Source organism: Pseudorca crassidens, chromosome X (assembly GCF_039906515.1).
Source record: "Pseudorca crassidens isolate mPseCra1 chromosome X, mPseCra1.hap1, whole genome shotgun sequence".
Taxonomy (NCBI): domain Eukaryota; kingdom Metazoa; phylum Chordata; class Mammalia; order Artiodactyla; family Delphinidae; genus Pseudorca; species Pseudorca crassidens.
Window position 1 is genome coordinate 35,758,475 of NC_090317.1, and position 26,934 is coordinate 35,785,408.

The 26,934-nt window shown below is 42.3% G+C and overlaps 2 protein-coding genes across 2 annotated transcripts in view; one reads left to right on the top strand and one right to left on the bottom strand.

Annotated features, from left to right (window-relative positions):
- Positions 1–26,934, top strand: part of TRPC5 (transient receptor potential cation channel subfamily C member 5) — a 155,720-nt gene that overhangs the window by 59,554 nt on the left and 69,232 nt on the right. The window lies entirely within an intron of this gene.
- Positions 1–26,934, bottom strand: part of TRPC5OS (TRPC5 opposite strand) — a 51,514-nt gene that overhangs the window by 6,808 nt on the left and 17,772 nt on the right. The window contains exon 4 of the mRNA XM_067723058.1: positions 3,181–3,279. The gene's annotated coding sequence lies outside the window, so the exon portion shown is untranslated. The remainder of the gene's footprint in view (positions 1–3,180; positions 3,280–26,934) is intronic.

The window sequence follows — 26,934 nt, forward strand, 5'->3', positions numbered from 1 at the left end:
GAGAATCGGTACTAGATGCATGGCAGTTCATTAACTCACAGGATCTCTGTTTTTGATTAGAGAAAAAGCAATCTAGTGGAAGGAAATAATGGTAAAAAATCACGAGAGGAATTTGGCATTAATGTAGAGCATGAATCAGCTCATCAGAAGAAAGACACAGAAGTAAGGTGTGTGTTAAATAGTAGTAGAGATGAGCACCATCAAACTTTTCAAAGGAAGCAATAAACTACTACAGTGCCCACAGCCCAAGGGCACAAGAGGGTAATAGGAACATACTCACACAAAACCTATTTAACTTCTGGCTTCCCTTTCACCCAGTTTCTTTTCTCAGCTTCTCTACCTCCCTCTAGGACTCTGTTATTAATCTTCTTTGTCAATACACCTCCATTTATTCACCTATGTGTTTCATTCTATTCCATTCTCTCTGTATCTCCATCTTACACTACCCCTTCCCATCATCTTTTCTTCCATCTCTCCCTAAGCTGGCCAAAATTTAGAAACAAATTATAGTCCATTAATCAAATAGATGTATTTACAGAGTTTTACAAGACACAATCTAAATGTAAAAAGCGGAGAGGTAGAACACTTCATATGTTGCTATCTTATAAAGACAAATGTAGTTATCTATTATTTATGCAACCCTTGGTTTATTTTTTCTATCTCTTGGTCACCTTTGATGGGAAAAAAACATTCCTGACCTAGCCTTAACCCTGTTGACCACTGTGTTAGCTAATCCACAATTCCTATCTTCAAAGCATCTTGGAACCTAGGAGCTGGGGATGGGGCGAGGGCAGGGAGGGTGTTGAGAAATTAGCGAGTACTGCAGTGCTAGGAAATAGTAAGAGTATAGCATCAGCTTATTCCAGTTACGATAATTTCCAAAGCAACCAAACCCTGAACCTAAGTTGTTTGCTTAAAGGTGTATTTTGGATAGTTTGCACCTAGCCCCAACTCACCTTAAGGGCCCTTTTATTAGCTGTTCCTTCTGCCTAGAATCCCTTTCCCCCAGAAAAAAAAAATGGCTTCTTGTCATTCTGGTCTCAGCTTAAATATCATCTCCTCAGATTTCAGACCCTCCAACCTGAAAAAGCCTCTTAGTCATCCCTTTCTCGTTTTGCATACAGCACATTTTTACATTATAGCACCTATAATCACCTCATATTTTCTTGTTTATTCATTTGTTTTTCTGTCTGTCACCCCACCCCACATATATATAGACTAAAATGAAGTTCCATGAGATTAGGAAGCGTGTCTGTTTTGTTTTCTGCGGTATATCCAAGGCATAGAAGAAAGGCTGCTGCATAGTAGGTAACTGGTAAGTATTGTTAAAGAAAGAAAGGAAGGGAAGAAGGGAGGGAGGAACAACTTTTAACTCTTTCATTCAGTAAATATTATCGTGTCAAATATTCACGCATAGGGCTTTCCTGGTGGCGCAGTGGTTGAGAGTCCGCCTGCTGATGCAGGGGACATGGGTTCGTGTCCCGGTCCGGGAAGATCCCACATGCCTCGGAGCAGCTAGGCCCGTGAGCCATGGCCGCTGAGCCTGCGCGTCCAGAGCCTGTGCTCTGCAACAGGAGAGGCCACAACAGTGAGAGGCCCGCATACCACACAGACACACAAAAAAAACAAAAACAAAAACAAAATATTCATGGATAGCAGGGGGTACAAAGATAAAACAATTCATCAAAACACATGGTTAATAAAATGAGCAGGCAATGCACAGAGAAAATACTCACAAAAAATATATCTGACAAAGAACTTGTAACCAGAATATATAAAGAGCTCCTACAACTCAATAATAAAAAGACAAACAAACCAATTAAAAATGGGCAAAAGAGTTGAACAAACATTTCACAAAGGAAGAAAAATAAATAGCTAATAAACACATGAAAACATATTCAATATCATTAGTCATCAGGGAAATGCAAATTAACATCACAATGAGATACCACAATACACTCACTGGACTGGTTAAAATTAAAGACTGACAACATCAAAGGTTGACAAAGAGGTAGAGGAACCAGAATTCTCACACATGCTTATGGGAGTATAAAATGATACAACCTCTTTGAAAACGTCTGGCAGTTTCTTATAAAACCAGGCAAGCACCTATCCAGTCCCGGCAATTCTACTCTGAGGCATTTACCCAAGAGAAATGAAAGCTCACAGAAAGATTTTTATAAGAATGGTTATAGCAGCTTCATGCATAATAGCCAAAAAAAAGTGGAAAGAGCCCAGATGTCAATCAAAAGGAGAACGGATAAACAAACTGTGATATATTCATACAATATGATACTAATCAGCAATAAAAAGAAAGCCACTACTGATAGGGATAACAACATGGATGGATATCAAAAACATTGTACTTAATGAAAGAAGCCAGACACAAAAGAATATATATTGTACGATTCTATTCATATGCAATTCTAGAAAATGCAAAATGATCTACGGTGGAAAAATCCAAATAGCAATTGCATCTAGGGGAGTGGAAACTGACTGGAAGAGGCTAAGAGAACTTTCTGAGGTGATGGTTTATACAAGATTACGCATTTTTCAAAACTCACTGAATGGTACTCTTAATATTTGTGCATCCCACTGTATGTAAATTTTACTCACCCCCAAAAGGTGACCAAGCATGATCCCCAGCCTCAAAAACTATATATCAGATGAGATGACATGGCCTAAGTATTCTAATAAATGTTCACATTTATTGAAGATCTATTACACTTCGGGTACTTTCTTTTTTAATATTAGAACATTTAATCTACTTGATAACCCTGTGACATTACAGATGAAAAAACTGAGGAACAGAGAAATTAAATAAATTGCCCACCGCCACATGGTAAGTGAAGACACAGAATTGGAAGTCAGCCCAGGTATGATTCCTAAAGTCCTGTGCCAGAGGGCACAAATTCAGGTGCCTATAGGAGGAAAATTTGCCTTATTCAGGCCAGAGCTGACATCGCATTCTAAGCAGGAATAGAACTCAAAATGTTAATCTCATTTCCCATCCCTGGAAACTGGCTGAATTCCAAGTTGACTGTGAGTCCCAAAGCAGAGGGATGGAGAGAGCCAGCTCAGTCCCCTCAGCAATCTCCATCATCTGTGACAGGAATGTTGTGTCCATTTTACCTGCCCTTCCCCTGACCTACTGAATTGGCCCACTCATAAACTACTCACCTGTGATAGAGCCAAGATGGATGAGAGGGTCAAGGTTATGCCTATCAAATGTTTACTGGACTTTCGCTTTCAAATGGGATGTGAATGCTCCTGTCACAACTAAAAAACAACAACAAAATGATCAACTACAAAATCAATAGGTTTTAAAGATATCTGCGATCTGTGGAAACAAGGACAAGATGAACTAAAATTTCAGAGAGTGAAGAGTCTTTCGTAAGAATGCTGATAATCACAGACTTTTCTTCTTCACTGAGACATTTGCTAATTCTGGGCACAAGTTGAAGATGAGGTTTGGCACCGAGGCAGAGGGAGTCTACTGAGGAAAATGAGAAATCTGCATAAAGGTTGAGGCTAGCATAATGGATTGGAAATTTGAGAAGCCTGAAATGCAGGGCTAATTTTCCTCACCTGAAGTTAGCTGAGTTCTAGCCTAGCACATGCGTGGAAAAGTCTGAGTGAAGTCTCCCAAGCCTCGCGGTACTCTGGAGACAAATTCTCACTAGAGGGAGGGAGACTGCCACAAATACACTACTGGTCTCTCCCTCAAACAATTTTGAAGTTGAGAAGACATGGGGAGGCTAATGAATTAATAAGCTCAAAACCATCCCCAAAGGGCATTTTAGGCAAAGTGATTCTAAAATGTATAAGGATATATAAAGGGCTTAGTATAGCCAAAACATCTTAAGGAAGAACAAAATTGGAGGACATATACTACCAGATATCAAGGCTAGCTATGCAGCTACAGTTATACAACAGCATGGTACTGACACAAGAACAAACAAATAAATCAGTGGAACCATGACGCTTACCTCACACTGGATATAATAATAATAATAATAATTATGATAATAATTTGAAATGGACCATAGACCTAAACATGAAAGGCAAAACAGTAAATCTTCTAAATCAAACCATTGGCAAATATCTTCGTGACCTTCAGTAGTTAAAGATTTCTTATTCAACACAAAAGCATTAACTATGAAAAAAGATTGATAAATTGGATTTCATTAAAATTAAGAGCTTCAATTTATCAAAAGACACCTTAAGAGGGTGAAAAGGCCAACTACAGATTGGGAGAAAATATTCACAATACATATATTTAACAAAGGACTTGTATCTAATATATACATATATTTTAAACTCCTTCAAATCAATAAGAAAAAAACAGTCCAATTTTTAAAAATAGAACAAAGAATCGAATAGCACTTCACAGATGAGAACTTTCAAGTGGCCTACAAACATATGAATAGAGTTTCATCATTATTGCTCATGAGGAAAATGCAAATTACACACAAAACCCCACCAGAATAGCTAAAATTGAAAAAACAGAAAAAAAACTGACAATACCAAGCACTGAGAAGAACATGGAGCAACTGGAACTCTCATACATTATTGGTGAAAGTGTTAACTGGTACAACTTCCTTGGAACTGTTAGGCAGTATCTACTAAAACTAAACATACCTCTATTGAATGGCCTTGTCATTCTACTCCTAAGTATATAAAATAAAAGATTACAAATGTCCACAAAAATACACGTACGAGAATGTTGAAAGAAGCCAGATGCCTAAAAGTACATACCATATAATTCCATTTATATGAAATTTAAGATCAGGCAAATGTATCTGTAGAACAAAGGTGAATGTAGTAGTTACCTCTTGTGGGGGGCGGGTGGTTATTGACTGGGAAGAAATGTGAGGAAGCCTTCTGGGATGCTGGAAATATTCTGTCAATATAATTACGTATGTTTTTTTTTTAAAGCATTCAGCTGTACCCTCAAAATTGATGTATTTCACCTTACGTATGCTATAGCTCAAAAAATTGTTCTTTTTTTAATTTTGGGTTTCCTTCCTATAAAACCAGTAAGGACAGCAAGACAGTGATGAGAGTCTTGTCAGGGTTCAGCAAGCTGGTCATCACAGAATGGAAATGGAATGAAGTCTGAAGGTACAGAGAAGGGTCCTTGGCCTACTTCATGGCAGAGCTAAGTAAAGCAAGAGACCCTTCTAGCTGGATGCAGTTGTAAATTGACAGATGAGATAAGCCACATCTTATAAGTAGCTCAGAAAGACGGCTGGAGCAGAGGCCATGCTGTCTATCTGATAACTAGAATCTTTAACCCCATAGACTTTTATTAATCTCACTCTTATAACATTTTTGTCAGCACAACTAATCAAAAGCCACCAGTTTTCTTTTAGCAGACAGTCCTACCCTGCTATTTTGTGATGCTCGTAGCTGGCAAACTGGCAATAAGTGTCTAACAGTAGGGTGGAAAAGGAGCAAAGGAATCCAAATCCTCTGGGTCTATGTTTATAGTTGATAAGTTTCTCTGCATCAGGCAAGGTAAATTAGTTCATATCCAACGGGAAGAGAGGCAGTTATATGGGAGAGATTAAAATGTGCCTTTGGTGAGTATAGGTGCCAGCTTCCTATTTACAAACAGTAAATTTTTTAACAATGCCCCATTTCTAATGCTGCAGTACCATTTGGATACATGCATTCAACACAGGTTTTTTTTAAAACACCCCCAACAATACTGTAAAGTAATTATACTACAATAAAGATATTAAATAAATAAATAAAATAAAAACACCCCCCAGACGCTACTTCTCATTGCCCTCCCCACTCCTGAGGAAACATCAAAAGGGCCTTGTTCCCAAAGGGCAAATTTTGACACAGCAGGAGCTCTCTGAGGGGCTACAATGAACAAAGCAACAGGATCCACCCTTTAAACTCTTTTTTTTTAAAGAAAAATGAAAGCTACCATCCTTTACGTTAAAAAAAATTTTTTAAACTGTGTGCAATAAGGCATTTGCCTGTTATAGGATCTGACATTTAAAATCCCCATGAACCATATTTAATTTATCAAGAAAGAAAGGAAAGAATTGTGTGGCTGAAGAGCTAAACATGGCCCCTTCTTGAAAATATATGAAAAATTCAAAACAGAAACTGAAAAAATGGAGGGTAGGAAATGTCCTTATGGTCAATTTAGACCAGATTCTACTGAATTACTTTCTTCCTCCTCCAAAGTTGTTCACTGCTGCAGAAAGAATCACAGATTCTTGCTTACCCTTCAGAAAAACAACTTCGTCACTGGAGAAAAACAGCCACTTTTGAAAATATATCTCTTGGTTATTTTCCTAGACAGACAAATAGTTTCCTCAGTCTTCAAACATGAGGACAGCAACCCCATCTTGACTTGGTGGGACTCTGCACCGGCTTGTCCCTGAATCTCGGCTATTATGAGAAACCCACAGGCTCCCAGAGAGCCTGAAAAGAGCTGTAATGCTTCCAGAAAGATTCTTGGCTTTTAAATATTACCAGTGCAGAAGGTGAGGTCTAATATAAGGGAAATAAAAACAAAACTTCGGGGCTTCCCTGGTGGCGCAGTGGTTGAGAGTCCGCCTGCCGATGCAGGGGACACGGGTTCGTGCCCCGGTCTGGGAGGATCCCACATGCGGCTGGGCCCGTGGGCCATGGCCGCTGAGCCTGCGCGTCCGGAGCCTGTGCTCCGCAACGGGAGAGGCCACAACAGTGAGAGGCCCGCGTAATGCAAAAAAAAAAAAAAAAACTTCGAGGTAAAAGGAAAAGGGATTTTATTCCCGAGTCTTCCCTCAGCTTTCTGAGAGGGAAAAAGAAAATTGTTTTTGTTTGTTTGTATATTTTCTTTGGGAGACACGGTAAAATGATGCTAGTGGTTGTAATAGTAGGATCTGTGTCAAACAGATCTATATTTGAATTATAAATTTTTCACTTACTAACTAGACGTTTGCTAAACTACTCTGCCTCAGTTTCCTCATCTGTAAAATGAAGATAATAAAAGTTGTGAGAATTACGTGAGTTAACACATGCAACGAGTTTAGAATGGTGCCTGGTATATAATAAGTTCTTCATAAATGCTAGCTAATATAATTGTTCTGGAGAAAATTCTGGGATCCAGGAGACAGTGTGTGGTGCATCCTGGGTACTGACTAGTGATCCCTGGAAGGTGGAGGGGGCAGTCAGGGTGAGACAACTGCAGGCATTACAGAAACTGGAAGGAAGTACCAGAGATATGTCATCTCATAGTTAGAACCAACATGACTATACACTTGGATAAAGATGTGAGGGAGCAAGACTGTCTTGTGGCTCTAATTCACACATAACCCTTTCGGAAGACGTAAGACCAATCACGTAGGGACTCCTTGAGGATTAGTGGATCTTCCTGGCCTACTTCACTCTCCCCTTTGAAGCCCTTGCTCACTCTGGCTCTGAGCTCTGGCAGGTGAAAACTGACTACACTTCAGGCTGCCCATTGGTTATTCCTCCCACACATTGCAAGCTGCATGGAGAAGGCCCTCCACTTGGTATTATGGCAAGGAATCTTTCAAAGCATTAACTAGCTATTCCTTGGAAACATCCCCCGTTGACCCTTGAACAACACTGGGGTTAATCCACCTATAACTTACAGGTGGCCCTCCACATCCGTGGTTCCTCCACATATGGCGATTCAACCAACCACAGCCCATGTAGTTCTGTAGTGTTTATAATACTATTGAAAAAATCCGCATATAAGTGAACTGTTCAAGGATCAACCGTACCTGGAAAGTAACTGGCAAGATAATGAAGGCCATGACCTCGTGTCTAGAAAGGCTTCACCTGAACCAGCCCAGATTCTCAGCTCTTCCTATGTGAATCATTTGGGTAAGAAAGGAAGCATCATACAAATACCATTGTATACTTTGTATCCCTTACCATCCTAGCCCAGATTTAGTACTGAGCTTCAAGAATACCTCTCAGAAATTTGACAAGAGCAAGACAAAGCACCTGTAGTGGCCTCCCCTCGGTTTCCGTGGCAAATGCCAGCTTGCCAGGAGAGACCCAGTTCATTTATTTTACCACCTGGAAAGAAGATCAGAAGTCATACATTTCTTCCTTCTGCCTGCAAATGTACTTACTGCTTATCCACCAAAAGAAAACTGCTTCTGTTTTTAATGGTCTCAAAATAAGATTCCATAACCTCCCTTGGTAGCTCATTCCAGTGTTTCATAGCTTCCTCCTTCTGCTAATTATATCCTCAAGTACCCTCACATACATTAACTTATTTAATCCCATAACAATCCCGCACAGCAAGGATTATCCCTATTTTACAGCTGAGGAAGTGAAGAACCAAAGAGGGTAAGAGATGTGCCAAGATTACATATCTGGTTAGTAGCAGAGCAAGAGTAAGAATCTGATTCTTCAGCCTCTCAGCCCTCTGTGCTCTCCCTTACACTGTGGTCTGCCTAGTGATGCTCTGGGAGTTCCAAATCACCAGCAGAATATGAAGCAGTGTTAAGATGTCAACAAGAACACAATACAGCTGTGGTGGGTGGCTTACCAAGTGCATTGTAGGCCACAGGCCCCCTTGAGGATAACCATTTCATTGTCCTCATCCCTCAATACTATTGTTCTCAGAGTGTACCTACAGTTAGAACGTTCTAGTAAAAAGAAAAGATACCAAAAACCTAAACGAACATTCAAATCACCTTAAGACCATATGCTGACCTATGAAAATTAAAAATAAGACAAGAGTACTTGGTCTCCTGTTTCCAAACTTCTCCATTTTTGACCTCTGAGATAAACATAATCAGAATAAATTGGAGGGAGTGAGGTAGAAAAAAATCTTTCCTAATATCCCAAAAAGAAAAATGCTTTGCCCTTGGGCATGAATTTATTGTTTCCTCTCCCTCTGAAGACTTCATTCTTTTACCTCTCAAGGTTCATAAAGAGGCCAACAGTTAGCATTTTAAGCATGGGTAAAGAGCGAACCCCATCCCCTATATGCTTAACACTCAGAAAAGCACACCAGGTTGAGGGCTTCCCTGGTGGCTCAGTGGTTGAGAGTCCGCCTACCAATGCAGGGGACACGGGTTCATGCCCCAGTCCAGGAAGATCCCACATGCCGCAGAGCGGCTGGGCCCGTGAGCAGTGGCCACTGAACCTGCGCGTCCGGAGCCTGTGCTCTGCAACGGGAGAGGCCACAACAGTGAGAGGCCCGCGTACCGCAAAAAAAAAGAAAAGCACACTAGGGCCACAGCCCTGTCCTCTGGCGAGAGCCCTCCCAATAGCAGACCAGCATGCTGCTCAAGCAAAGGACTGGATGGAGTTGTCCTGATAGGATTCCTTACAGGGTTTCCTTTTTAGTATTACCTAGAGGCAGGGGATTCTCAAGGCAGTTTTGCTCAACAAGAACAAAATCTCTCATCTTTTGTGACTGATATTACCAGGTTAAATATTTCTGCTCTAAAAAATACGGTTTGTTTTTGTTTTTTTTGTTTTTTGTTTTTGCGGTACGCGGGCCTCTCACTGTTGTGGCCTCTCCCGTTGCGGAGCACAGGCTCCGGACGCGCAGGCCCAGCGGCCATGGCTCACGGGCCCAGCCGCTCCGCGGCATGTGGGATCCTCCTGGACCGGGGCACGAACCCATGTCCCCTGCATCGGCAGGCAGACTCTCAACCACTGTGCCACCAAGGAAGCCCAAACATACGTTTAATTAAATATAATGGCCACTCCACCTAACTACCCTTGCTTGTCAAAGTTGCCAGTGACTTCCACACTACTAAATTCAGTGGTTAATTCCCAGTTCTCATCTTGCTTGTCCTACAGGCAGCATCTGACATGACCACTCTCCAAGTCCTCTTCTTTTTTGGTCTATAGTCGCTTCCTTGATGATTTCATACAGGCTGTAAATAACACCTATCTACCAATGAATCCCAAATTTATTTAGCTAGCTCAGACCCTTCTCCAGAATCTCATACTTGTGTATCTAAGTGCCTTCACAATGATTTCTGATATCTAAAACTCAGTATTTCCAAAACTGGGTCCTTGGTCTTCCCTCCAAAACCTACTCCACCTATAACCTTCTCCATCTGAAGTAGATAGCAACTCTGTCCTTCTAACTACTCAGGCTATACAAGCTTGAGTTTATCTTTGACTCTTTTCTTTTTCCCACAATCCACACCCAATCCACCAGGATACCCTGTTGGCTTTGCCTTCAGAATATATCCAAAATCTAACAACCTGTCATTGTGAGCCACCATCATCCACCTGTCACTTTAATTATTTCAACAGCCTCCTAACAGGATTCTCTTTGCCTCACTCCAGTCTCTTCTCAATACAACAGCCAGAGTGATCCCTTTAGACTGTGAGTCAGATCATGTCACTCCTCCTGTACTGTCTCTGCATTTCCTTCAGAGTAAAACCTAGATCCTTATAACGGCCTACATGGCACCCCGTGATATAATCTGCAACTTCATCTTCTACTTCTCTCTCCCTCCGTCCATTCCAGCCACCCTGGCCTCTGTCATTCCCCAAACTCAACAGGCACATTTCCTCCTTAGGTGCTTTGCACTGGCAATTCCTTCTGCCCGGAATGTTCTTTACTCAGATATCTGGATGGCTAAATCCCTCACCAACTTCAAACCCTTTCTTACATCTCACCTTTTCAATGAGAGCTACACTTAGCACAGTTTCAAAAATTGAACCTCCCCCTCCCAACCTGGCACTCCTAGGCTTCCTTATTCTGCTCTACTTTTTCAATTTTCTTGGAACTTGTCACCTTATGTACATATTATATGGTTTACTTGTTTATTATGATTATTATTTATTTTATGTCTCCCCTCTCTAGAAGGTAAGCTCCATGAAAGCAGTGATCTCTATTTTGTTCAAGTGTAAGAAGAGAGTCTGGCATGTAGTAGGTACTCAATAAATATTTGTTGAACGAATAACAGGACTAATAACTCCTTACATTTTTTATAGTGTTTTATACTTTAGTGTTTTCACATTGTATCTCATCTGATCTTCACAATTACCACATAACATGGGTAGGGCAACCCAGAGTTTATCATCTCCATTCTACATTTAGGAAAATTAACATCTAGAAAGGCAAAAAGATCTACCCAAAATCACACAGCTGGAATGTGGTAGAACCTGGAACCTAGTTCTGTGCATTCTTCCCAGAGCTGCCAACATTCTACTGCAAAGCCCGCAGTCCTTGAGGAAAGGCCTTCCAGATTTTTTGTTAGGACAGAGACACGCCTTGCTTCTGCCATTAACCCAGTGCCTTGAAGCTGAATGTGTTGCACCTGCTCATGGGAATACAAACACGTGAAGTTATCTAAAGACCTGAGTTTATGTGGGGAATAGCCATGTGAATGTCAGAGAAAATGATTCCATTTCCAAATGGTGCTCTCTCCAAGAAAGAAAGCAACATTTGACTATACCAGCTGCTCAGTGGAATAAATCATTTGTTTCTTCCTAACCAGCTCTGCCTTCCTCTTGCATTCCACACTAAACCAAATAGTTCTCCAAAGCAACTTAACCGCACAAAGGGGGAAATTACAGTCTAAGATGGCATCTGCCACGGAAGGTGCATCCTGGTGACCGCTTCCACTGCGCCACCATCTAAGCCGCTGGCTGCCCATGGCGAAAGCTCTCCCCCGCTGCCGTTGCCGCACAAGAAGAGTGCAGACTGTCCCTTTAAATGTACCACTGAAGAGGAAGCTGGTGTTTACTTGGCAGGAGAGAAACAGGATACTTCATGCTTGGCATACTGCTACCATTGGCATCCAATCCAGAAGCTGCTACATTCTGCAGGGGTGGCAACTATTTTGTCCTCAGGATAACATAGTGGAAGATACAGCTATATTTACATACAGGCTTTTTAACAGAGATGCCTGTCACCCCTGGGAAGCTCACAGGAGGCAACAGAAATGGCACAGCCAGGAAAAGGCAAGCCAAGTCCTCAGTGCCTTCTGGCAGGTGAATACACGGTACCAGCGAGGGAGGCCTGGTCTCTTTCCCTGGTCCCCAGAATGTCATTATGACAGGGATGTATGTATCCCATAACCCTTCCAAGAATTACTAAGTAGATCAAGTTTGTCTTCAGTGCCCTTTTCCTTTGATCACAGCAAATCAAGAGGTTGAGGCTTGACCCTACTACCAAGTCGGCTTTGCTTCCAGGCTCAACAAACAACCCCTAATGAAACAGCAACCATCAATATAGAAACCTCAGACGGAAAACAGAAGCATCCGCTCAAGCATAGTTTACCAAATGCTTGATGGACTTCAGATAATAAATGGACACAAGCATCACTGAAACATGAAAACATACAACCTCAGCCACACAGGCATGTGCTGAAGTATTTGACACTGGGGAAGTAGGAAGGATGAAGAAAAGAGGTTATTTTTAAGGGGAAAAATATGAGATTTGGAGGCAGAGTAACTGGGTTCAAGTTTAAAAGTTTTCTTACCTTGGGCAGGTCGCTTAAGCTCACTGTGACTCACTGTGACTCACTTTCCTGATCTGAAAATAGGATGATGATAATTTCTTAAGCAAGTATTACTTTTCTGATTTAGACAATGTTTAATTATGGGGAGATGCCTGTTTAGTTTAAAAAATAGGAGCATGGCTTGTGGATTCAAACATAGATATAAACTCTACCTCTGATACTTATTCACTATATGCCATTGAGGAAGGCACTTATTCTCTCTAAACCTGAGTTTATTCGTCTATATAATGGGGATGATGATGACACCTATCTCAAATGGATGCTGCAATAATCAAATACTGTTGAAATAATGCTTTATAAACTATAAATTCCAAGGCAAAGAAAAGTTTTCTTTAAAAAGTCTTGACTAGAGTGACCAACCAATCTGGTTTGCCAGGGACCAAAGAATTTTCCAGGGCCTAGCACTTTCAGCACTAAATATGGAAAATCTTGGGCAAATTGGAAAGAGTTGGTTACCCTAAGTCTCGATTAGCCCTTAACAAAGTCAAGGGCCTGAATAGGCCTTAACTGGGAAGACTAGGCCTTAACTAGACTTAGGCCCTGGCTTAGCCTCAGCTATACTCTGACTAGGCATTAACTAGGCTTACCCCTGGTTAAGCTGTAATTACACTCTAACTAGGACATAACTAAGTTTAGCCCCTTATGGGACTTAACTGGGCTAAATAGGCTTTAAAAAGGCTCAGGCCCTTGCTACACCTTAAATGAGACTCTGATTATGCCTCCTCTAGACTTAGGTCCCAGCTAGGCCTTAAATAGTCTCTGAAGAGATGTAAACTAGGCTTAGTCCCTGAGTAGGCTAAATAGGCTGTGACTAGGACTTAACTAAGCTTATGCCTGATTAGACCTTAACTGGACTGGCTAAACTTTAACTAGGATGAATAAGCCTTAAGTAAGCTTAGGCCTTGGCTATAGCTTGACAAGACTCTGGCTAAACCTTAACTCGGCTCTGACTAGGCTCTAACATGCTTAGGCCCTGGATTCTACCCCTGACTAGTTTCTGACGAAAACTTAAGTAGATTTAGGCCCTAACTGGGCTCTGATTACACGTAAACTAGGTTTGGGCCATGGCTAGTCCTTAACATACTCTGAGGCGATCTTCACCATGTTGGTTACCTTAACTGGGTTTAGGGCCTGGCTGTATTTTAAAAAGACTCTGGCTAAGCCTTAACTCAGCTCTGACTAGGCTTTAAAATGCTTAGGCTCTGGATTCTACCTCAGCTGTTTCTGACTAAAACTTAGGTGGATTTAGGCCCTAACGGCTCTGACTAAACATAAGCTAGGCTTAGGCCATGGCTAGTCCTAAACATACTCTGAACAGATTTTAACCATGCTAAGTTTTAAATGGGTTTAGGCCCTGGCTATAACTTGACAAAACTCTGGCTAAAACTTAACTTGGATCTGACTAGGTTCTAATAAGCATAGGCCCTGATTTGTACCCCAGTAAGTTTCTAAAACTTAACTATATTTAGGCCCTACCTTGCTTCTAAAAAACTAGGCTTTAAAATACTTAGGCCCTAATTTGCACCTCAGTTAGTTTCTGACTAAAACTTTACATTTAGGCTCTACCTGGCTTCTGAATAACTAGGCTTTAAAATGCTTAGGCCCTGGATTCTACCTCAGCCAGTTTCTGACTAAAACTGAAGTGGATTTAGCCCCTACCTGGCTTCTGAATAACTAGGTTTTTTTTCCTTGCTTTTTATTTTTATAATTAATTATTTTTAATTGACATTTATTATGCATTTATTTCCCAATTATACTTTCTTGGAGTCTTTTATTTATTTATTTTTTACATCTTTATTGGAGTATAATTGCTTTACAATGGTGTGTTAGTTTCTGCTTTATCACAAAGTGAATCAGTTATACATATACATGTTTAATGTATCATTTAAAGCTTGTGTTTCCTTATTTATTTTCATTTTGGATGATCTGTCCATTGGTGAAAGTAGGGTGTTAAAGTCCCCTACTGTGAATGTGTTACTGTCGATTTCCCCTTTTATGGCTGTTAGTATTTGCCTCATGTACTGAGGTGCCCCTATGTGGGGTCCATAAATATTTACAATTGTTATATCTTCTTCTTGGATCGATCCCTTGATCATTATGTAGTTTCCTTCTTTGTCTCTTCTAATAGTCTTTAAAGCCTATTTTGTCTGATATGAGAGTTGCTACTCCAGCTTTCTTTTGGTTTCCATTTGCATGAAATATCTTTTTCCATCCCCTTACTTTCAGTGTGTATGTGTCTCTAGGTCTGAAGTGGGTCTCTTGTAGACAGCAAATATATGGGTCTTGTTTTTGTATCCATTCAGCCAAACTGTGTCTTTTGGTGGGAGCATTTAATCCATTTACATTTAAGGTAATTATCGATATGTATGTTCCTATTCCCATTTTCTTAATTGTTTTGGGTTTGTTATTGTAGGTCTTTTCCTTCTCCTTGTGTTTCTTGCCTAGAGAAGTTCCTTTAGCAGTTGTTGTAAAGCTGGTTTGGTGGTGCTGAACTCTCACAGCTTTTGCTTGTCTGTAAAGGTTTTAATTTCTCCATCAAATCTGAATGAGATCCTTGCTGGGTAGAGTAATCTTGGTTGCACGTTGTTCTCCTTCATCACTTTCAATATGTCCTGCCAGTCCCTTCTGGCTTGCAGAGTTTCTGCTGAAAGATCAGCTGTTAACCTTATGGGGATTCCCTTGTGTGTTATTTGTTGTTTTTCCCTTGCTGCTTTTAATATGTTTTCTTTGTATTTAATTTTTGACAGTTTGATTAATATGTGTCTTGGCGTATTTCTCCTTGGATTTATCCTGTATGGGACTCTCTGTGCTTCCTGGACTTGATTAACTATTTCCTTTCCCATATTAGGGAAGTTTTCAACTATAATCTCTTCAAATATTTTCTCAGTCCCTTTCTTTTTCTCTTCTTCTTCTGGAACCCCCATAATTCGAATGTTGGGGCATTTAATGTTGTCCCAGAGGTCTCTGAGACTGTCCTCAGTTCTTTTCATTCTTTTTTCTTTATTCTGCTCTGCAGTAGTTATTTCCACTATTTTATCTTCCAGGTCACTTATCCGTTCTTCTGCCTCACTTATTCTGCTATTGATCCCATCTAGAGTATTTTTCATTTCATTTATTGTGTTGTTCTTCATTGTTTGTTTCCTCTTTAGTTCTTCTAGGTCCTTGTTAAATGTTTCTTGCATTTTGTCCATTCTATTTCCAAGATTTTGGATCACCTTTACTATCATTATTCTGAATTCTTTTTCAGGTAGACTGCCTATTTCCTCTTCATTTGTTAGGTCTGATGGGTTTTTATCTTGCTCCTTCATCTGCTGTGTGTTTTTCTGTCTTCTCATTTTGCTTATCTTACTGCGTTTGGGGTCTCCTTTTTGCAGGCTGCAGGTTCGTAGTTCCTGTTGTTTTTGGTGTCTGTCCCCAGTGGCTAATGTTGGTTCAGTGGGTTGTGTAGGCTTTCTGGTGGAGGGGACTAGTGCCTGTGTCCTGGTGGATGAGGCTGGATCTTGTCTTTCTGGTGGGCAGGTCCACGTCTGGTGGTGTGTTTTGGGGTGTCTGTGGACTTATGATTTTAGGCAGCCTCTCTGCTAATGGGTGGGGTTGTGTTCCTGTCTTGCTAGTTGTTTGGCATAGGATGTCCAGCACTGTAGCTTGCTGGTCGTTGAGTGAAGCTGGGTGCTGGTGTTGAGATGGAGATCTCTGGGAGATTTTTGCCATTTGATATTATGTGGAGCTGGGAGGTCTCTTGTGGACCAGTGTCCTGAAGTTATCTCTCCCACCTCAGAGGCACAGCACTGACTCCTGACTGCAGCACCAAGAGCCTTTCATCCACATGGCTCAGAATAAAAGGGAGATAAAGTAGAAAGAAAGCATTAGTAGAAGTAGAAAGAAAGAAAGAAAGAAAGAAGGAAGGAAGGAAGGAAGGAAGGAAGGAAGGAAGGAAGAAAGAAAGAAAGAAAGGAAGGAGGGAAGGAAGGAAGGAAGGAAGGAAGGAAGGAAGGAAGGAGGGAGGGAGGGAGGGAGGGAGGGAGGAAGGAAGGAAGGAGGAAATGAAGAAAAAAGAAAGAAAGAAGATAAAGTAAAATAAAGTAAGATAAAATATAATAAAGTTATTAAAATAAAAAATAATTATTAAGGAAAAAAACGGACGGATAGAACCCTAGGACAAATGGTGGAAGCAAAGCTATACAGACAAAATCTCACACAGAAGCATACACATACACACTCACAAAAAGAGGAAAAGGGGAAAAAACTCATAAATCTTGCTCTCAAAGTCCACCTCCTCAATTTGGGATGATTCGTTGTCTATTCATGTATTCCACAGATGCAGGGTACATCAAGTTGACTGTGGAGCTTTAATCCGCTGCTTCTGAGGCTGCTGGGAGAGATTTCCCTTTCTCTTCTTTGTTCGCACAGCTCCCAGGGGCTCAGCTTTGGATTTGGCCCCGCCTCTGCGTGTAGGTCACCGGAGGGCATCTGTTGTTCGCTCGGACAGGACGCGGTTAAAGGAGCAGCTGCTTCTGGGACTCTGGCTCACTCAGGCCGGGGCGGGGGGGGGGGGGGGGGGGGGAGGGAGGGGCACGGAGTGCGGGGCGAGCCTGCGGCGGCATTGGCCGGCATGACGTTGCACCAGCCTGAGGCGTGCCGTGCGTTCTCCCGGGGAAGTTGTCCCTGGGTCCCGGGACCGTGGCAGTGGCGGGCTGTACAGGCTCCCCACAAGGGGGGTGTGGATAGTGACCTGTGTTCGCACACAGGGTGGCAGCAGCAGCAGCCTTAGCGTCTCACGCCCATCTCTGGGGTCCGCGCTTTTAGCCGCGGCTCGCGCCCGTCTCTGTAGCTCCTTTAAGCAGCGCTCTTAATCCCCTCTCCTCGCGCACCAGGAAACAAAGAGGGAAGGAAAAGTCTCTTACCTCTTCGGCAGGTCCAGACTTTTCCCTGGACTCCCTCCCGGCCAGCCGTGGCGCACTAACCCCCTTCAGGCTGTGTTCACGCCGCCAACCCCAGGCGTCTCCCTGCGCTCGCTCCGACCGAAGCCCGAGCCTCAGCTCCCAGCCCCGCCCACCCCGGCGGGCGAGCAGACACGCCTCTCGGGCTGGTGAGTGCCGGTCGGCCCTGATCCTCTGTGCGGAAATCTCTCGGTTTTGCCGTCTGCACGCCTGTGGCTGCGCTCTCCTCCGCGGCTCCGAAGCTTCCCCCCCTCCGCCACCCGCAGTCTCCACCCGCGAAGGGGCTTCCTAGTGTGTGTAAACCTTTCCTCCTTCACAGCTCTCTCCCACTGGTGCAGGTCCCGTCCCTATTCTTTTGTCTCTGTTTATTCTTTTTTCTTTTGCCCTACCCAGGTACGTGGGGACTTTCTTGCCTTTTGGGAGGTCTGAGGTCTTCTGCCAGCGTCCAGTAGGTGTTCTGTAGGAGTTGTTCCACGTGTAGATGTATTTCTGGTGTATCTGTGGGGAGGAAGGTGATCTCCGCGTCTTACTCGTCCGCCATCTTCCTGGAAGTCCCCCTCAACTGAGTAACTAGGCTTTATATAGCTTAGGCACTGGATTCTACCTCACCCAGTTTCTGACTAAAACTGAAGTGGATTTAGCCCCTACCTGGCTTCTGAATAACTGGGCTTTAAAATGCTTAGGCCAGAGCTTCCCTGGTGGCGCAGTGGTTGGGAGTCCGCCTGCCGATGCAGGGGACACGGGTTCGTGCCCCAGTCCTGGAGGATCCCACGTGCCGCGGAGCGGCTGCGCCCGTGAGCCATGGCCGCTGAGCCTGCGCGTCCGGAGCGTGTGCTCCGCAACGGGAGAGGCCCCGCATACTGCAAAAAAAAAAAAAAAAAAAAGAATATCCTGCATTTGTAATGCAAGAGCCTCAGTTTACAATTGATAAATCTCAGTGGACACAAAAGGTAGGCTAGGTCCATGGCTATTCCTTAACATGCTCTGAGGAGATTTTAACAATTTTGGTTAGTTAACTGGGTTTAGAGCCTGGCTGTACCCTAATAAGACTGTGGCTAAGCGTTAACTCTGCTTTGAATAGGTTTTAATAAGCTTACGCTCTGGATTCTACCTCAGCTGATTTGTGACTAGAACTTAATTAGGTTTAGGCCCTAACTGGGCTCTGACCAAACATAAGCTTAGGCTTAGGCCATGGCTAGGTGTAACGGAGTTGTAACACTTAACTAGGCTGAGGTTCTGACTTGACCTACTAGGCTTCAATTACATTTTAACTAGGCTGAGGTTCTGACTTGACCTACTAGGCTTCAATTACATTTTAACTAGGTTTAGGCCCTGCCTAAGTCTTAACTAAGCTCTGACTAGGACTAAATTTTTTTTATCCTCCTATTAGGACTTCACTAGACTATGACAGCGACTTATTTAGGCTTTGGCCCTATCTAGACCTTTACTGGGCTCTGACTTGACCTAAGGTAGGCTATGGCACTCTTTACGCTTTAACAATACCCTAATGAGGCCTTAACCAAGATAACCAGCTTTTAACTAGGCTTACATCTTGGCTCCACCTTAATAAGGTTCTGACAAGTCTAGCTATGCTTAGGCTCTGGGCAGGCCTAACTATGTCCTTGCTAGTACTTAACTACACTTAGGCCCTGACTACACCTTAACTAGACTCTGACTAGACCTTAACTATGTTTAGGCTAGGCCTTATCTGGGTTATCTAGAGTTTAACTGAGCAACTAGGCCATAAGCAGGCTCTGGCCCTGGCTGCCTCTTAACTGGGCTTACTAGCCCTTAAATAGGCTTAGCCCTAGTTTAGCCTTAACTGGGCTTTGAACCTGGCTACACTCCTGTTAGGTGTAACTAGGACTAGGCCATGGCTATAAGTTAACTGAACTTAAGCCCCAGCTAGGCCTTATCTAGCCTGACGTCCTGGATAGACTCTGGCCTTGCCTTAATTACTGTTTAGGCCTTGGCTAAATCTCAGTTACTCTTTACTAAGAGTAACCTCAATCATATATTCCTTTCAGCCTTTAGCTCACTTAGTTTGCATCTGCCATTACCTCACTTTTCCTGTAGTTTCAGGCTGCCCTCTGAGTCATAAAAAGGAAACAGACATGACCCCACTGTATCCTCACTGCAACAGGAAATAGACTACTTCTAGCTTCGTTGCAGCCAGATGTATTTATAATGTAACACAGGAAGCAACCACTGAATTCACCTCCCCCCAAGAAACCGGGGGATACTTTTTTAGGTAACACACCACCTGGAAGTACATTTCCTTTTCACCCAGTCAAGATGGTTTATATAACTCTTTCCAGGACACCTACATTTTGTAACCAGTTTTTAATAGCTAGAGAAGAAAGTGTTCCCAAGTACAGGAGCTGTACCCACAGCTTTTGCCTATAATGTGCAATTGGCAGTTAAGAAAAGAGAGAGCTGACACACTACAATTGCAGTAAAGGGAGTGTAAGCTTCACAAGGCTGAACTCTGAGCATGTGTAGACCCTGTGAACTCTCCACAGTTAGCTTATCAGGCCTAATGTGAAGAAGTAGCCAGTTTGGTGTATACTGGCTTGGACTATTAAAGGATACTGAAGTCCTCAGTTGATGACTTAAGAACAGGATGATGAATGCAGCTCAGAGCATGAACCATGAATTCCTGTCTAATGGTTTCATCAATACCCTAGAGACAAGAGACTGGTTATTGGTTCCAAAACCCTGCTATATTATTTGGTTTGGGAGTATGTGTTTGTATAATTCAATTTTTAGTAAAATACTTTTGATTCTTTCCTCATTGGGAGGTCACTTCGGCCAACTAATCATTTTTGTCATCCTTATCAGGTTCTAAGTTAAACTTAAATAGGCCTGTATAGTCCTATTAACCCCTTCAGTACAGGGTGACTCAGTATCAGCCCTGAATGAACCAAATGAAATTTGTAGGTACTATCCAGGGCAAAGCGAGTAAGTAGCCCTGCTCACTGGATAGTGCCCGAACAGGACCTGTTCCTGTAGATTGAAACCACTCCTTACATCAGGCTGTGTGCAGCCTTATGGCAATGGGGCTGATCTGGGCACCGGGACCAGGGAGTTTATGCATTCATTCACTCATCCCACAAATTTTATTTATCACCTGCTATGTGCTAGATATGGTCCTAGGTACTGGAAATATGATAGTAAGCACAAATAATCGCAGCCCTTGCCCTCATGGAGTTTTCATTCCACAAACAAAACAAAGAGAGGGTCTGCACAGTCATGAATTGAAGCCTAGATTACAACAATCTATACCCTATGGATATCACAGGGCAAAGTCAAATATAATGGGCAAAGCTCAAAAATGACAGAATAGCTTAGCAAGTAGGAGGAAAGACTTAGGTGAATGGCCATGAGGTCGGAAAAATAGACAGCTGCAACAAATGAGTTGTTATCCTCACTTTATAAGTATGAAAACAGAGTTGCTGAAGATCACCTGGCTAGTGAGTGACAGAGATACGATATCAACCTAGAACTAATTGACTCCAGAACCCCCGTGCTTTCCAGAGCCATCACACTACAGGACTGATTTCTGGCCCTGAAAATCTCAGGAAATGAGCAAAGAGCTTTAAGCATCCTTAGATGCTGACTAAACCACTCCTCATCAGCTCAGTCCTTATTCCTCAGTTCTGCCTGCTTCTCAACACTGGGGTAGGCATAAATCAACTATATTCCAATAATTTTTTTTTAAAAAGTCATCAAAAAAAACCCAATGGAGCAGGCATATGGTTTTTTTTTTACATCTTTATTGGAGTATAATTGCTTTACAATGGTGTGCTAGTTTCTGCTTTATATCAAAGTGAATCAGTTATACATACACATATGTTCCCATATCTCTTCCCTCTTGAGTCTCCCTCCCTCCCACCCCTCTAGGTGGTCACAAGGCACCGAGCTGATCTCCCTGTGCTATGCGGCTGCTTCCCACTAGCTATCGATTTTACATTTGGCAGTGTAGGCATATGGTTTTGATGGGGAGGGAGGCATGAAAATCTGGTGACAGGCCTCCAGGAGTGTGGTGTGGGCAATGGCTGAAAAGAAAGAGATGGTTACAACTGTATAAAACCTCTGGGCTATGACCACTTTTGTGGGAAAACAAACAAACAAAAAAGACTACTTCATGAGGATTCTTTTACAGTAAATTATTGAGAGGGGGTGAAAATAACCAGGAGGTTTAGGACTTATCCAATGTAACAAAATTCTCTGAGGATTTACAGTAATCCCTGGGGTTGTAAGGAATGCTAATGCTTAATAGTCCGTAGTCTGCCAATAAAACAGCAAATTCTTGCATGTAAATAGACTGTCTATATCAGGCAAAAGTAAAATTTAGTTTCTTGGAAGCAAGAGACTAGCCCCATCCCTCTGATTAGTCACCTTGATCCAATGACGGGAGGGAGTTCATTGCACAATGGTATCTAGGGGAAGTCCTGTTGAGAATAGGAAGCCAATCTGCTTCAAGGCCAAGGAACTCCCAAGGTTGTTCAGTACTGCCACCATCACTCAGTTAAATCTTGGAAAATACCAATTAGTTCTGCATCTCTTCTCATACCCCCCCTCAAAGTGTCTCAGAAGCAACTTAGTAATGCTATAGCAAGCTTCTTTTTTATGGCAGCTGGATTCTCTAGCCCAGTTCCCTGGTCAAAGCGTATATATTCTTTGGTCTCCTCCATCTCCCTGGAAGATCCCACAGGGATGCAGTGTACTCCCCACTCAAAGCCTGCTGGCAGGCTAAGTATGACTAATGGTCTTCAATGTCCATTGGGAAAGAAAATGGCTCTATCGTTTGATTTGTCTGTACCACAGAATCCAGAAATTCAATATCACACAATTAATGACAGACTGCTTTTTCTAGTTCTTCAATTATTTCCCAGAATGAGAAGTATCTTGTCTTCTGAACTAGAAAGAATGTGGTAGGTAGAAAAAACATGCAGTATAAGGAAGGAAGTGTGTTTTCTAGCTTCTCCCTCTGCTCTTTACGCCTACCATCGCCACTACCACCACCACACCATCCTAAGCAAGTCATTTATACTTTCTGGTCCTCAGTTCTTCTTTCTATAAAATGCAGTAAATTACCCACTTGAAAAAGGGGGAAAGTGGACTAGATAAATGAATCATATCAGCATAGTGGATAAGAGCACAGGGTGTGGAGTTATACAGATCAGGGTCTGAATCACAGCTCTGTCACCTTGTCGCTGTAAGCCCTTGGCATGGCATTTAACCTCGCTGAGCTTCACATTTCCTTCTCTGTAAAAAGGGGGTGGAGAGTAATAATACCTATTTCACGGGCTGTTATGGGGCCAAAATCCAAGACTACTTGGAAGATGCTTAGTTCAATAAATAAACATGACCCTTGTGCAACCTCACTCCTTTTATTTGCATCACTTTTGGGTGTCTTAAGAGTATTTAGCAGGCACTTGATTAAAATGTACTGACTGGTATATCGGACTTGCCCGTAGGGCACTAGGGAGGTTCGTAGGGCACTACCAAGGAACCTCAGAAGCCTGGAACAGGGTGAAAGAACAGGACAAGATATTAGTTTTTCTTTATCCTCACCGCCCCCCCCCAGCTGAGCTCAACCCACATATAGTCATTGCTTTGAACTGCAACAAAGAAGTGTCTTCCCGGAACCATAGGCCCCACTGGGATAACTAAAAGTGTCAGGGAGACACTTCAGGTTTAGCCTAAAGAATGAGAGCCAAGGACTCCTGGGTTCTTTGCTCTGCTGGGGCACTGAAACCTTCTGTACCTTTATTTTATACATTCCCTCTTTCTCTGATTTCTCCAACCTCTGGCCAATCTCTGAGGAGGCTACATACAATATACTTGAAACATACTTTGAAAAGAAAAATATTGAATATTATTAACTACTAGTTGGACTTTGCAAACAAATTAATAAATGCTTCCCTTACAGTTGCAGAAATGCTACAAACCCCTGCTGTAATTAAATCTCTCTCCAGCTTTGCTTTGATAGTCTGGATCCTAGGGGAAGTATGTTGACACCGTTTCAGCACTTTGTGTTTCAGTGCAAGTACTGAGCCATTCATTCACTCCAGGGAAGAGACAGAGAAAAGAATGAGTGTAAGGGTCTCAGAACTGAAAGCAAGTAACCAAGGAAGAAGATCCGTCCCTTTCTGGAGGCTGTGCACTGGACACCAATGTTTCTCAATGGGAGATGGCTTTGGATTGCCCCTGCTGAAGTACGAGAGAAATAAATAAGCTAGGCCCAACTCACCTAGAGCAATGGGTTTCAACTGAGTCAGTTTCCCCCCACCCCAGGGGACATTTGTCACTATCTGGAAATACTTTTGGTTGTCACAACTATTGGAGGCCGGAAGGGAGGTGCCACTGGCACTTAGTCGGTTAAGCCAGGGATACTGCTAAACATCCTACAGTGCACAGGATAGTCTCCCAGAACAAAGACCTACCCAACCCAAAATGTAAATAGTGTCGAGAGTGAGAAAATCTACACTAGAAAATCTTTCTATCCTTCCTATCCTAATAACTAGCAAATATTCTTGAAAGCCTTTCTTGGCACTGTGGGAGATATAAGACATGGTCTCTGCCCTAAGGAAGCTTAGACTCAAATATGGAGACTAACCAAGCACAATGAAGCTACCAGAAAATAAAGAAGTACATCACATAGCTATTTTTTCCTACATAGTATGGTCTAGACCCCAGGTACTAAAGGAACTTTCAGGAGAAGAGCAGGAGGCATGGCAATCATTCAGGAAAATGCAAGAAGAGTTGAATCTTGAGTTGGTGTTCGATGGAGAAAATTACTCTTGTTGTTAGGAGAAAGATGAGTCTATGCTCACTACCCATACTTCCTTTCTTCCCATTCTCCATTTAATTAGCATCTTGTAATCTGATTTCAGGACTCCACACACTGGAGGACTCCACAGAAAACGTTCTCTTGTAGGTGACCAGTAACATGTTAATCACCAGACCCAATCACCTATCCTCAATATTTATCTTCCTTGACTCCCACCTTTTTGAAATTCTCTTCCTCCTTGGCTTCTATGAAATCATCATCTTGTTCCCTTTAGATCTCTTGGGGCTCAGCCTCTTTCTTTCTATAGCTAACCTCAACAGGTAGGTGGGCCTCAAACTCCAGTCTGCTGTCTTCTTCTCATTCACTGTTTTCTCTTCGTTAATTATTTTATTCATTCATTTATATCCACAAGGATATAGATATAATTCCACAAGGGATTTGAGGTAGTTATAATATCATGCTCTATATTTTCCCTTAATTCTCATACCCATTCCTACGGTTTCACCCATCATCTCTACATCAGCAACTCTCCAAACTACACCTCTGACTCTGATGTCCTTTCTACACACCACTCCTCCATACCCAACCACCTCTGGGCCACTGTCTGCAGACGCTTCAAATCCAGCATATCCTAAATTTAGAGTAACCAAATAGTCCTGGTTTGCCCAGGACTTTCCCGGTGTTAGCACTGAAATTCCCCACATCCCGAGAATTCCCTCAACAGCAGACCAACCAGATGTATCTGAAATGAATTCATCACATTTATCCCAAATCCAGTTCTCGTCCTGATCTCCTGATTCCCATATACCGTTTAATAGCAGAGTATCCTCAACTCCTCATTACCTTCCACCCCAACACACAATTTATTACCAAATATTGTCAATTCTATCTCCAAAATATCTCTGTCACCATCGCCTCCTTTCAACTCCCACTGCTCTAATTCAGGCCCTTATTGCCTCTCACCTGGAAAGTTACAAAAGACTCCTACTCAGTCCCCTCCCTCCCATCCCCTTTGCCAATTCACCTTCCGTACAGCCAAGATGGATCATTCTGAAACACAAGTCTGATCGTGCATACGTAATCATCTCATCAACATGGAAGTCTTACAGACTGAACCCCCAAAACAGTATTAAACCTAGGCTCTGGGGTATTCAAGCATGACGACTACACGGTGTAATACCTTAGAAATGTTGCCATGACTGACTAAAATGCACCGAGTAATAATATGAGCTGTAAGTGAAAGGGAAAAGCAAAACAAAACCAACCACCATAGTCTTTAGAAGCCAAGAATTTTGAGTCTGTCGGTTACAGTTTTGCATCTTCTCACTTTTTCAGAGAAGTATATGACAGCCACAGTTAAGGTAAGTTAAGTACTGCCAGGGAACTCTGGATAGTATAGACCAGTTATGGCCTTGATATTCATCTGACATAGAATCAACTGGAAGTTACGTTATGCAGAAACTAAGACAGTCTGTGAGAGAATACATTTGCACCCTTAGGCTAAGTTTTAACTTGTCTGTGGCCCGACTTTCAAGTCACCCCCCCATACAAGAGCTATAGGCTTTCCATCCAGCCTGACGAGAAAAAGGAGAATTTGCTTGAGTGACGTTTACAACAGTGTCAGGAAATATGTGTCCCATTTGAATAATGATGGGGGGCAACCAAATTTAGATTATGAGAGTGAAAACTGCCAGATAAAGAAAAAGCCAAATGTTCTCCCTAGAGGGGAAAGAGAGCTCATCCCTCCCTCCCTCCCTCCCTCCCTCCGCAAAACAAAACTGTCCTCTGTCTCCTCTCAGACACTTGCAGGTGGTAAATTGTTTACAAAGGAACTCACCTTGGGAGTGAAAAGCTGACCTTCACAAAGGCATTAGAAAAAGATGGCTATGAGAAAAAGCAGTGTCATAACCCAACGGTTTACCTCCCTAACATAGGAATTTCCATCGCATTGTAGGTAACTTCCTCGTCCATCTAGGTAAGTAAGAGATGTAGCCGCCCATCAGAAGAAGGCTCCCCCCAGCTAGGGTCCCACCTTTCGTTTTTTGTTTTTTCTTTTTTGGGGGGCCCTTTTTTTTTTTCTAGTTTTTCCATCACTTAATGGGGCATTGAAACATTAACACATTTCATTCATCTCCCAAAGACCTTGCTTCTGAAATTCATTCTCCCTTCTCCATCAGGGACCTCCCTAGTCAGGAACACACACGCATACATCATGAACAAATATATATTCCTTCATCATTTAATAGCAGCAACACAACTTCTCAACCGGGGCATTATAAGCCAAGGTCTCTGCCCTACAGGCGTTTAGAGTCTAATCAGGGAGACCAATAAGCACGATTAACAGCAAGGAAGTAGATTGCATAGTCATTTTTTTCTATAGTTGCTATAGTAACTTGGACAAATAACACTGGAATCTTTAAGAAAACTTCAAAAAAATAAAGGAGCATGAGGGAATAATTTTAGGGTGATGAAGATGAACTCAAACTGCAGTAATTGATCTGTACACTTAAAATAGCTGCTTTTTTATTGTAAATTATATCTCAATAAAGTTGATTTTTAAAGTGCAAAAAAAGAGAAAACTTTAAATTTTTCAAAGAATGGAATTAGAGTTCATTCAGGTGTAACACAGGGAGAGAGGTTTTGAAGGTACGAGAAAAAAAATTCACAGAGTTGGGACTTGCTTTCTGTCTCTCTCTCTCACACTCAC